This window comes from Folsomia candida, unplaced genomic scaffold (assembly GCF_002217175.1).
Source record: "Folsomia candida strain VU population unplaced genomic scaffold, ASM221717v1 Fcan01_Sc016, whole genome shotgun sequence".
NCBI lineage: Eukaryota > Metazoa > Arthropoda > Collembola > Entomobryomorpha > Isotomidae > Folsomia > Folsomia candida.
Genome location: NW_019091208.1, coordinates 861366 through 871908, shown reverse-complemented (window position 1 = coordinate 871908; position 10543 = coordinate 861366).

The window sequence follows — 10543 nt, the reverse complement described above, 5'->3', positions numbered from 1 at the left end:
CCGAGGCTACCCATCTTCGGGTACCTTATAAATACGTCGAAAATGTCAATTACGCACGCTTTTACCCTGAAAAACTGTCCTTCTCGGAAAATAAGAGTGTTTGTGACGAGCAATCAAATCGTAACGAGGGGACCGTGCATAAAGGATTTCATCCGTTTTGGACTGTTCCGAATGAAAATGCACTTTCCTATCCTTCTTTTTGAAATTAATTACATAGAACACTGCGAAGGGGAATATGTATATAGTTTCAAAAAATATTTTACGCACGATACCCTAGCGAATTACACATCCAGATTAATTTGCAATTTAAAACGTTGTTTTTGTGTTTGTTGTTGTGCCGTACAACGACAGACGTCAGTGCTAACCTGTGCAAAAACAAGTCGCACTGGGGTCCGTGCATTAAGGATAGGGTGAGTTTATCCCCGCATAAATAATAAGCTTTTCCATACATAATGTAATTTCCATTAGAAAGATGTCTTGTATCGCTTTGACTTAATCAGTCCAACCTAAATGGACGACATGCGTAGTGCACTGTCCCTAAAAGTGAGGATGACTTTACATATTTAGGAGTAGAAGGTCACTACTTGTCGGGCCCCGATTTCGATCTCCTTTAGATATGTTGTAGTACTACATGAGTGTAGAAAAAGTGAAGGAGGGTTAGACTCCATGAGCCCATTTACGCCCGCCACACCCCCTCAAAGGCGCCCAAACCCCCAGAGTTGCCGCACTAAAATCCTCGCCAAAAATCGAGTTTTGGTCAGATTTTCAAAAAATTTACATTTTTGTGATCCCAGATAGTTGCTCTATCATATCCAATAGCAGACTCAACTTTTTTGAAATTTTCAATATTTTCGAAGATTTTCTGACCAAGGGTATGTATTGAAAAAATTCGAAATTACAAGATTTTACCAGATATGATTAGCGATTTAAATAGCATCGCATTTTCCTCTATCCCAATTGTAACCACAGGAAGGGAAGTCCATAGTTTTACATATCCTACAAAAGAGTTTACCTCTTTTCTCACAGACGAAATTGAAACGCGACTAATCGTGGATGTTAATAATTCAAACATTTACAACATCCTTAAAAATATAAACGATCGCACAAACTTTTTACTATCCTCGTGGTATGATTTCGCATTTAATGTTAGCAACAAGCACCCGATAAAGACTCACAATGGGTACAAGCCAAATCCTGAAATTTTTGTGCTAATGGACGAAGAGGTTGCATGCGACGCCCTAATTAAACTTTTGGCAATTAATAATGCATATTTCCCTATTTCATACTGGAGTTCGGGTATATATACTGCAAGATATTTGTACATTGCAAGCAGCACTTTGGTTGGTAGAATCTTATCTCCTGGGTTTAAAGGCTTGCAAGAATCTGGGATATATTACTGGTGGCAGCACCGTTTTTCTGATCGGGGGCTACTACATCCAAGTAGCTTTTACACCAATAAGTCCTACCTTGGAACTGATTTGCACCGAGCACTTATTCACTGGCCGCCGAAGAAGTCGCCAGAATTTGAAAACGATGTTGTTGGACTGAGAAATTTTATTATGTTTGGATATATCCTTGTATTTCTTTATTTCTCGTCTGGACTATTGGCCTTGCGCGAGCTTTGTTGTCACCGGGAATCAAGGCGGAATATATGTATGTAACTTGATTATGCATGGGTTGCAGGTAGTTAACAAACGAATCCGTGCGTGGCACTAGGAAAAGATGTTGTGCAATCATTTTTGCATTGTGTAATTGAACAAAGGAGCGTGTTTAACAAGCCATAAAAGCAGGGTTATAAGTGATATATATCACTGAGTGAGATTTAGTGAGATTTAATGATATATATCAATCATCTCACTTGGGGCTGAGTGAGAAATATGAGAAATAATGAGATAAACTTGTAGTTCATGACCACGTCCGCTAGGTGGCGCTAGTGCATGGCTCATAAATCTCACTAAATCTCGTATTTCTCATGTCTCACTATTTCTCATTATATCTCAGTGAGATGAGATTTACGAGGGTGAGATGAGATTTCTGCAACCATGCATAAAAGATATTTTTAAATGCTGCTTAACTATAAATACAACACAACGTATGTATGTATGTAGTATAGCACAATTACAAGGACACACAAGTTTATGGGTTAATCAAATCAATATTTACTTCAACTAGATATGTATCTAATTGCTTAGGGGCGGTACATTGATTACGTAACACAAAAATCTCGATTTTTTAGACCCCCCCCCTCCCTACTTTAACATGCGTAACATAGGCACGATATCATTGGAGCCTAAGACCCCACTCTTGCGTTACGTAATTTATAGACGGCGTCTTAATTAGTAATATGACGATAAATGGATCCCACGATTGAACAGTTTATATGCACAATCAGAATTTAACGGCATGAATATGTCATTAGGTAAATATAAACGTACATACATACATAGGTTATGACAAACTACGCCGTATTATTTATTCTTCATACAACATTAACATGTTAAAAGTAAATAAGTACTGTGCGCTACAATAAAATAAAGTTTGTTTGACAATACACCACTGATCTGTAATTTGAAACACTACTCGCAGACACATACTTATTTACAATTACAAAGATATGTATGTATATATGTACATTTATGCAACTGTATGTTCGTGACCATGTTTTCTGTAACGAGGCACTTTTAGGCAAGGACTAAATTGGACTTGGATTTTTGACGCCAAAAATTGATCTCATAAGGACTGGACGTGGCTCGATGCGGTGGAAGAGGTAGGTAAAACTTCGCTACAATTTGCAACACCTATAAATTCTTGTGATGACGAAGATTATCCGATCGGGGTAAAATTGATTAACAATTAATATACATATCTATATTATAAACTGGAAATGCTTGTCTGCAACGGAAGTGAAAGTAATTTTCCGTGACCGAAGTGAAAGTGGAGAAAGTTAAGTTTCGAATGGCGCGAAAATTCAAATTTAAATTCTTATTTAAAAATATAAATTCACCCAAATGGGCACCATCTGCCACCCCCAGATAACCACTGCATGATAACTACCCCCAGATCACCACTGTCTGACAGCCACCCCCAGATCACCACTGCATGACAGCCACCCCCAGATAACCACTGCATGATAACTACCCCCAGATCACCACTGTCTGACAGCCACCCCCAGATCACCACTGCATGACAGCCACCCCCAGATAACCACTGCATGATAACTACCCCCAGATAACCACTGTCTGACAACCACTTTTTGGAATTGGTGACAAGACACAAAAGTGTGTAGTGCTTTCCAGTGCACACTTTACCAATGAATTATCTGGGGGTGGTTATCATGGATGGTTATCTGGGGGTGGCTATCATGGGGGGTTATCATGGGGGGTTATCTGGGGGTAGTTATCATGGGGGGTTATCTGGGGGTGATTGTCATAGGTGGTTGTCATGGGTGGTTATCTGGGGGGGTTATCATGAGTGGTTATCTGGGGGTGGCTATCATGGGGGGTTATCTGGGGGTGGCTATCATGGGGGGTTATCATGGGGGGTTATCTGGGGGTGGTTGTCATGATAATGGCAGGTTATTCACGTAAATATATACAAACATAGTATATAGTAACTTCCATTTTCCAAAAGGATTGCATGTCTGATTCATCAGCCAAGAAAATATAAACCCGTCTGCAATTGAATCATGGAGGAATCGCATGCAGACTTCCTAGGTCGATTTTAGGCCTACGTATCCGTGTTGTCCGTCTGCCACTAACTTTCGTAGACATGCATTTATTTCCCAAATTAAAACTTTATTCCAGTACTGGTTAGTACAAAATGGTTCAAGTGAACGCAATGTAGATAAATGTTTAAAAAATTGAGTCAAAAAGGTGACGTTCTATGGTAATACATAAATTCCAAAGTTACGAAAAGTTACTACAAGTCGAGAATTTTATAATGTCAAGTGCAGCCAGAATTGTATTCCTCAAAGCATTCTCCATGCTGTTATCTTTGTCTGTATGTACCACGGTTCGGGACAAAATGTTTTTTGACTCCGACCTAACCCACATATTCACCCCAAATTGTGATAAGTTGCAAGATATCGACTACAACACCTTTGAAGAGGTACGGATATCTAATTCATACTCCCCGCTGGGAGTATTCAATTCGTCCTCTGTCAAACCTCGCAGACAATTCACTATCCTAACATATCCACAAATCAACAAATATACGGATATAGCTACATAGAAAAGTCGAGAAGGCCTAAAGTCATATTTATTCCGCTGGACGTCACCATGGGCTACACCGAAGCATCGGGCACTTTAAAGTGCGAATATTTAATCAATGCATCGAACACGGTATTTCGACAAGAATACATCTTTGGTCAGATATTTGACCAGCGGGATTCGGCCTGTTACCAACGTGTAGCTCAGTTTACTTGGACCGCGAAGTTATTCTTATTTGAGAAGAGTACCAACGCACCCCTCTACATTCCTTGCTTGACATGTAATCCGATCACGTTGTCAGGACGGGAGGAAATCGCGTTATTGGAAATTGTGGAAACCTGGAATCTTCAAAATAGGAATATGCACAAGAGCTTGGTATTTATGGAGACAAGTGTGGCCGGAGCCTGTAGTTTATTTTATCGAGGATTCCTCAATATATCAGCTTCATACTTTTGTGAGGCTGAAGCAATTGCGGCAAAGTATAATTTGACCTTTGCAGAGTATAAGGGAGATTACAATGACTCCTTCAGCACTAGAAGAAAATGAAATCCGCCCTGGTGGCCGCTGTTCTGGGCTATGTCGCCATTGCACAGGTATTTTACGAAAAGTATAATTTTCGCAAATGAAATTCGAAAATGAAATCTGACGTTTAAGTTTAGGCAGTTTCGGAGGAGCAGATTGTAGTCGAGGGTAAAGCAGATTCGTTTACACAAAATTAAACTCATTTCCCCATTTTGTTTGGTCCACCTATTTGCCAAACTTAGTTTTATAGAATTCGAGTTGTGATAAGTTTATCAGTAAGAAACAAATACACAAAGCCCGTCCGGATTTTTGGGCCAAATTCATGTACGTCGGAACGAATATAAAAATCGGTTCCGATATAAATTATTCATGCATAATAACCTTGGGATTCGATTCGATCGAAATGCAATTTAGTCTGTTATATTTGTAGCATAGAAAATTAGGGTCTAATACGTATTTGGTATTCAATCCTAAACCCAATCATTATCCGTAAAATTCATGTATGTATAAACCAATATAAATATATATATATTTATGAGCGGCCAAAAATTAAGGTACCGTAGCTACATAGTTCAGACGCAGCTACAAAAAAAACACATTTTGTCCTTACGTGTAACCCGATTGACGACGGGGATATTTCCAGTTATGTGCACATATTTGATTCATGCCATTCCCAAAAAATGAAACACATATTAGCAATGTTGTTGAAGCTACTGCCAATATTTCTCACTATTTTGCGTCTTTCCTACGAACGTAAACCAGCGTTTGATAATTTCCTTCATTTATTTACTGGTTGCACGTTGGAAATTTTTACGAGCAAAAGTTACCCCTATGACGACCTGCGTTTCTGGATATCGGACGCCAATCTCATCTATCCTAAGGCTGTTAAGAACATTAAAATCTATACACGATTAGGGTCTGAAGCACGGGAGAACATGACGGTGAAAGAATATTTATTATCCAAGAAAAATATACTGCAATCAATGAATTCAAAAGATTGTTGCCGAATTGGGTTCATTGACTTGCAAGAAAGCGAGGAAATGGATGTGGCCAATAGCGCTAAGAGCCTATTGCGTCTAATGGTCCAAAATCCTCAACCTCACCATGTATTTATCCGTGTGGAATCCCTGCAGCTGCCGATTTCCCTGTGCCAACAGAAAGTCAATTTGATTACACGTTACGTTTTTTGGCAAGTAAAAAGGCCTGTAGAGAGTGGGCTGAACAAGCACACAAATCTAGGTGGCAGGACACTCTCCTGTGTAAGCAGACCAAACTCTTTCTTAAGGAGCCATACCAGGCAAACTTGGGGAACATTGTAAAATTAAACCGTAACTCACTGCGCCAACTGGTTCAGGTAATAACGGGGCATAATACTTTGAACTCACATCTGTATAATTTGAACCTGGTGTCGTCCCCTGGCTGCTTATGTGGACAGGGGAACGAAACAGGGTATCACTTTATTGCAGAGTGTGATTGTTTTGCGATGACCAGACTGGTAGTACTCGAAGGGCTTTTTCTGACCTCCGAGGAATTACTTGAAATGCCGTTTGCCAGGTTAGCAAGGTTTATTGCTAAGTCTGGAAGATTTTTAAACGATCGCGAATGGCACAATTCGCAATATTAAACGCAAGTGTCCTTAGGGGAGTCAGCAATTAGCCTTAAATGTGCTACCGCCGCTGGCCTGGCTGTCTCTATTAATGAGTAGTCTGGTCACCCCACATAGTACATACATACATACGTTTTTTGGCAGCCAATATCTTTGAAATGTATATTAGGGGAAATACAATTATTGTATTGCTCCCAAAAGCTTATTTTGAACTAGTATTCATCTCCAAGGATCCCAATATTTCGAAATCTGTTTTGGATTCAGACCTGGCCTCAAAAAGAGAAAGCACACGTCGAAATTTAGACACGACCCTGCAAAGTAGATTTAGAAACATGGATAATATGGAGGTTTACGTTGAGCAAATACTTACGCTCACAAAATATGAAATAGAACTGTATTACAAAACATGTGGGATTTACAAAATCAGAGATTCTCCCGCCCCCTTGGCATGCGTCCTGACAACATTAGGCAGTAAGCTTAATTTCAGAATGGTATTCAAACTTGGAAATAGTGCTGTGGGCTTATATTACGTGCGAGTAAATACAGGGATTATACGGGATTATGATACAGAGGAAGCGTTTCTCAGACCAATACAAATCATTACTCCAGTCGGGTTGTACCGGGAACTAAAAACTGTTGTATTCAGTAGAAAGCGGGAATCCAACGGGTTCGCTTTGATAACTTCATTTAATTCGCAAACCTGGCTTTTCCTCTTTCTCCTACTATTCTGCCTAAATATTCTACTTAATCTTGCCGCTTCCGGAAACACCTATCCTTGGTATGTTTCCATTATTCTAGTGAGGTACTTAATGGATCAGTCAGTGTATATCACAAAATCGTTCAGAGAGAATCGAAACACTATCCTTCGAACAGCCATTTTCTGTTGCGCAATCCTGGCGATGAATGTTGGGAACTTGTTTCGTGGAACATACACATCACAGCTAACCACTAAGACTTTACCGAACATGAGAAGCGATTTATATAGCCTCGCACTAAATTCAGTACCAATTGTAACTACTGGGTGGGAAGAGTATAACTCTGTAAATCATGCACAAATGTTCCGCTCATTTCTCACAGATGAAATCGAAAAGCGACTAATCGTGGCTGTTAATAATTCAAACATTTACAAAATCCTTCAAAATATAAAGGATCGCACAAACTTTTTATTATCTTCTTGGTATGATTTTGCACTTAATGTTAGCAACAAGTACCCAATAAAGACGCACAGTGGATACAAGTCTTCTCCTGATATGTGTGTGCTGATAGACGAAGAGATTGCTTGTGACTCTTTAATTAAGCTTTTGAACATTAATAATGCGTATTTCCCAATTTCCATCCGAAGTTCAGGAATATATACTGCAAGATATGTCTACATTGCAAGCAGCACTTTGGCAGGTAGAATCTTATCACCTGGTTTTAATGGCTTACGGGAATCTGGGATACTCGAGAGGTGGAGTCAACGTAATGCTGATCGAGCGTTACTAAATCCAGGTACCTTCTACACCAATAAGACCTACTTTGGAACCGATTTGCATCGAGCACTTATTCACTGGCCCCCAAGGAAATCGCCAGAATTTGAAAACGATGTCGTAAGACTTGAAAATTTTAGCATGTTTGGATGTATTCTTATATTTCTGTATTTTTCGTCTGGAATTTTTGCTTTACGGGAAGTGTTTTGTCATCGGGAAACACGGGAGACAAAAAAATATATAACTTGCTTAAGCAGGAGTTTCAGGCAGCCTACAGACACGAAATGGGACAAAATTCATGTTGTGCCATCGACTTTGCATTTGGCTGTTGAATCAATGTAATTTTTTCAGAACAAAATTTTGCAAGACACCACTAATGTGTTTATCTCTTCCTATAAACTACAATGACACGCGATTTATGTTTAAAGAAACCTAATGTTTAAATGCTTATGTACATATTTGTATGTACTAATCAAAGTATATCGAACTTTGATGATTAATGTGTTCCATGATTAAACAAATAGTATTTAGGTAAAATCATAATAATCTTCTTGTAAATATGAATTTAGGGTATGACAAAATATGCCATGTTTGTCATTAATAATAAAAATGGTGGGTTTTTATTAGTATAATAAATTGTTATATGTATCTATGTGGGTGGTGTACTTAAAATTATGAGATATCTAAATAAAACGGTCAAATGAAGTGTATTGGTTGACAAGCAACAGAGATGAAATTTTCGACACTAATGACATGCAGACAAGTGCAGATACATAGAAATGCAAATCAGTGGGCATTATCAATTAAGTATACAAAATTTGCATTTGCCTCGGAAGCATAAATACGTAATGCGGGTACATAAATAAATTTAACCCTATTGTGAAAGCTTAATTAGGCTTTTTACTACGATCAAGATAAATAATCAGACCGAGAACCTAATTAGTTTTGTATTTATAACATTCAAATTATTATTATTTAATGCCAATTATATTTTGTGGTGGGACTGACATACATATGCATAGTTTCTCTAATCCTGCACATATTATTCACTAAAGAAGTCATGATTTCTTCAGTATTTTTGTGCATAGTATTTTCAAGTTTGCTAAATTCTAAATCTTTCCAAACTCGACAGCAGTTGGATGGCGAAATGTTCGGCTTAATATTCGGATCAATATGAAAAATATGTTCCTGAAGATGTTTGTAAAGCGAAAAATGGAAGGAGTAGTTTTATGCAAAGAATTATTATTTGAGTAGTTTGCATTATCTATGTAATTATGATCAATTCATTTAAGTTTATGTATTTAATTATGCGGAGTGAAAATTTTACCTTGCAAAAGTTTTCAATAACCTTAAGTATTCTAATAATCTTAAACAGATTTGAATTTGTCTTGTCACACTTGGATGGTAGTAACATTGTGGATAAGTAATTAGTCAATCTAATTAATTATCTAATTAAATAGCATGCTTAAACTAATTATTAACTACTAACTAACTTTAACTACCGAGGCTAATTTTAAGTAATTAGAAAATCACTAAAATCACTAATTAATTTGTCAATATTCGTATTAATTAGCTAATTAATTGGCTTAGCTAGCAACCTCACAAATCCAATTGGTTACAAGTAATTGTTGAAGTACGTATTCATTGATATTTATGATAACTAATAACTCTATTAATATTAAGTAGTACTGCGTGTACATATAAATATAGTGGAATGAGCAAAATCTTTAAGCAAGCCCAACAAATGTGTGTTTATTTTTTGTTTCTTGCATATGTAAGCTCTGCTACAAAAAGAAATCTTAGCAGGACCAGAGTTACTCCCACAACGCTAAAGAAGGGTGACCACGTGTTCGCGGAAATATAAGGTGACGCCACTCTCATCGATGCCCACTTCATGGCTTTCAACCAAGAAAAATGATTGTACTGCTGTTCCCACAAGGTCTTGAAGCCACCTCTCTCCAGCCCTTTGATGCTCTGGCCAATTTCAAACCTTAGCATATTGTCCACACCAGCAAAGATTCCTACGTTTAGGGCAATATCATAGACCACGAAGCATTCGTACTCCCCTTTCAGTAAGTAGTTTTGCAAGGAAAGAAATTCACGAAATGCATAACCCTTGTTGTAAATTAGAGCGACAGTTGTTGAACTCTGTTTAGTAACGTAGGCCGTCTGATTGTTCCAGTTGTCCCTTGAATAATAAATGGTGAATAAATTAAATTTTTATATTGTTAAATTGTGTTAAATTGTGTGAATTTAAATTTGCGACCACGCTTTAACTTCGCGTGATGAGAAATTTGAATTTATCGAAATAATAGCCCACCTAGAATCGCAAAATGTGGATTACATCACATAAGAGCTGTATAATTGCACTATCAAATTAAATTCCAAACTAGTTATTAATTATTAATTAACTTACATTATTATTAAGCTACATAATTATAATCACTACTTAATTACAAAATCAAGAACAATCTCCAATTGATTGGATAATTGTGTAATTAAGTAGCAACAAATTGACTTAAGTGACGAGTTTAATCAAATTAACTATTAATTAGTTTGACCAAACTTAGACGTTTTCCTTTTAATTATCAATTAGAAATTAATAAGAAATTAGAAAGCCTTGTATAAATTATTCATCAGTCGTACGTACCTGATAACTATGGTTTTATCATAAGGTACACTTCGCAATGACTTGCGGACAAATTCCTTTTGCAAATCTGTGCTGGTCGAAATCATGC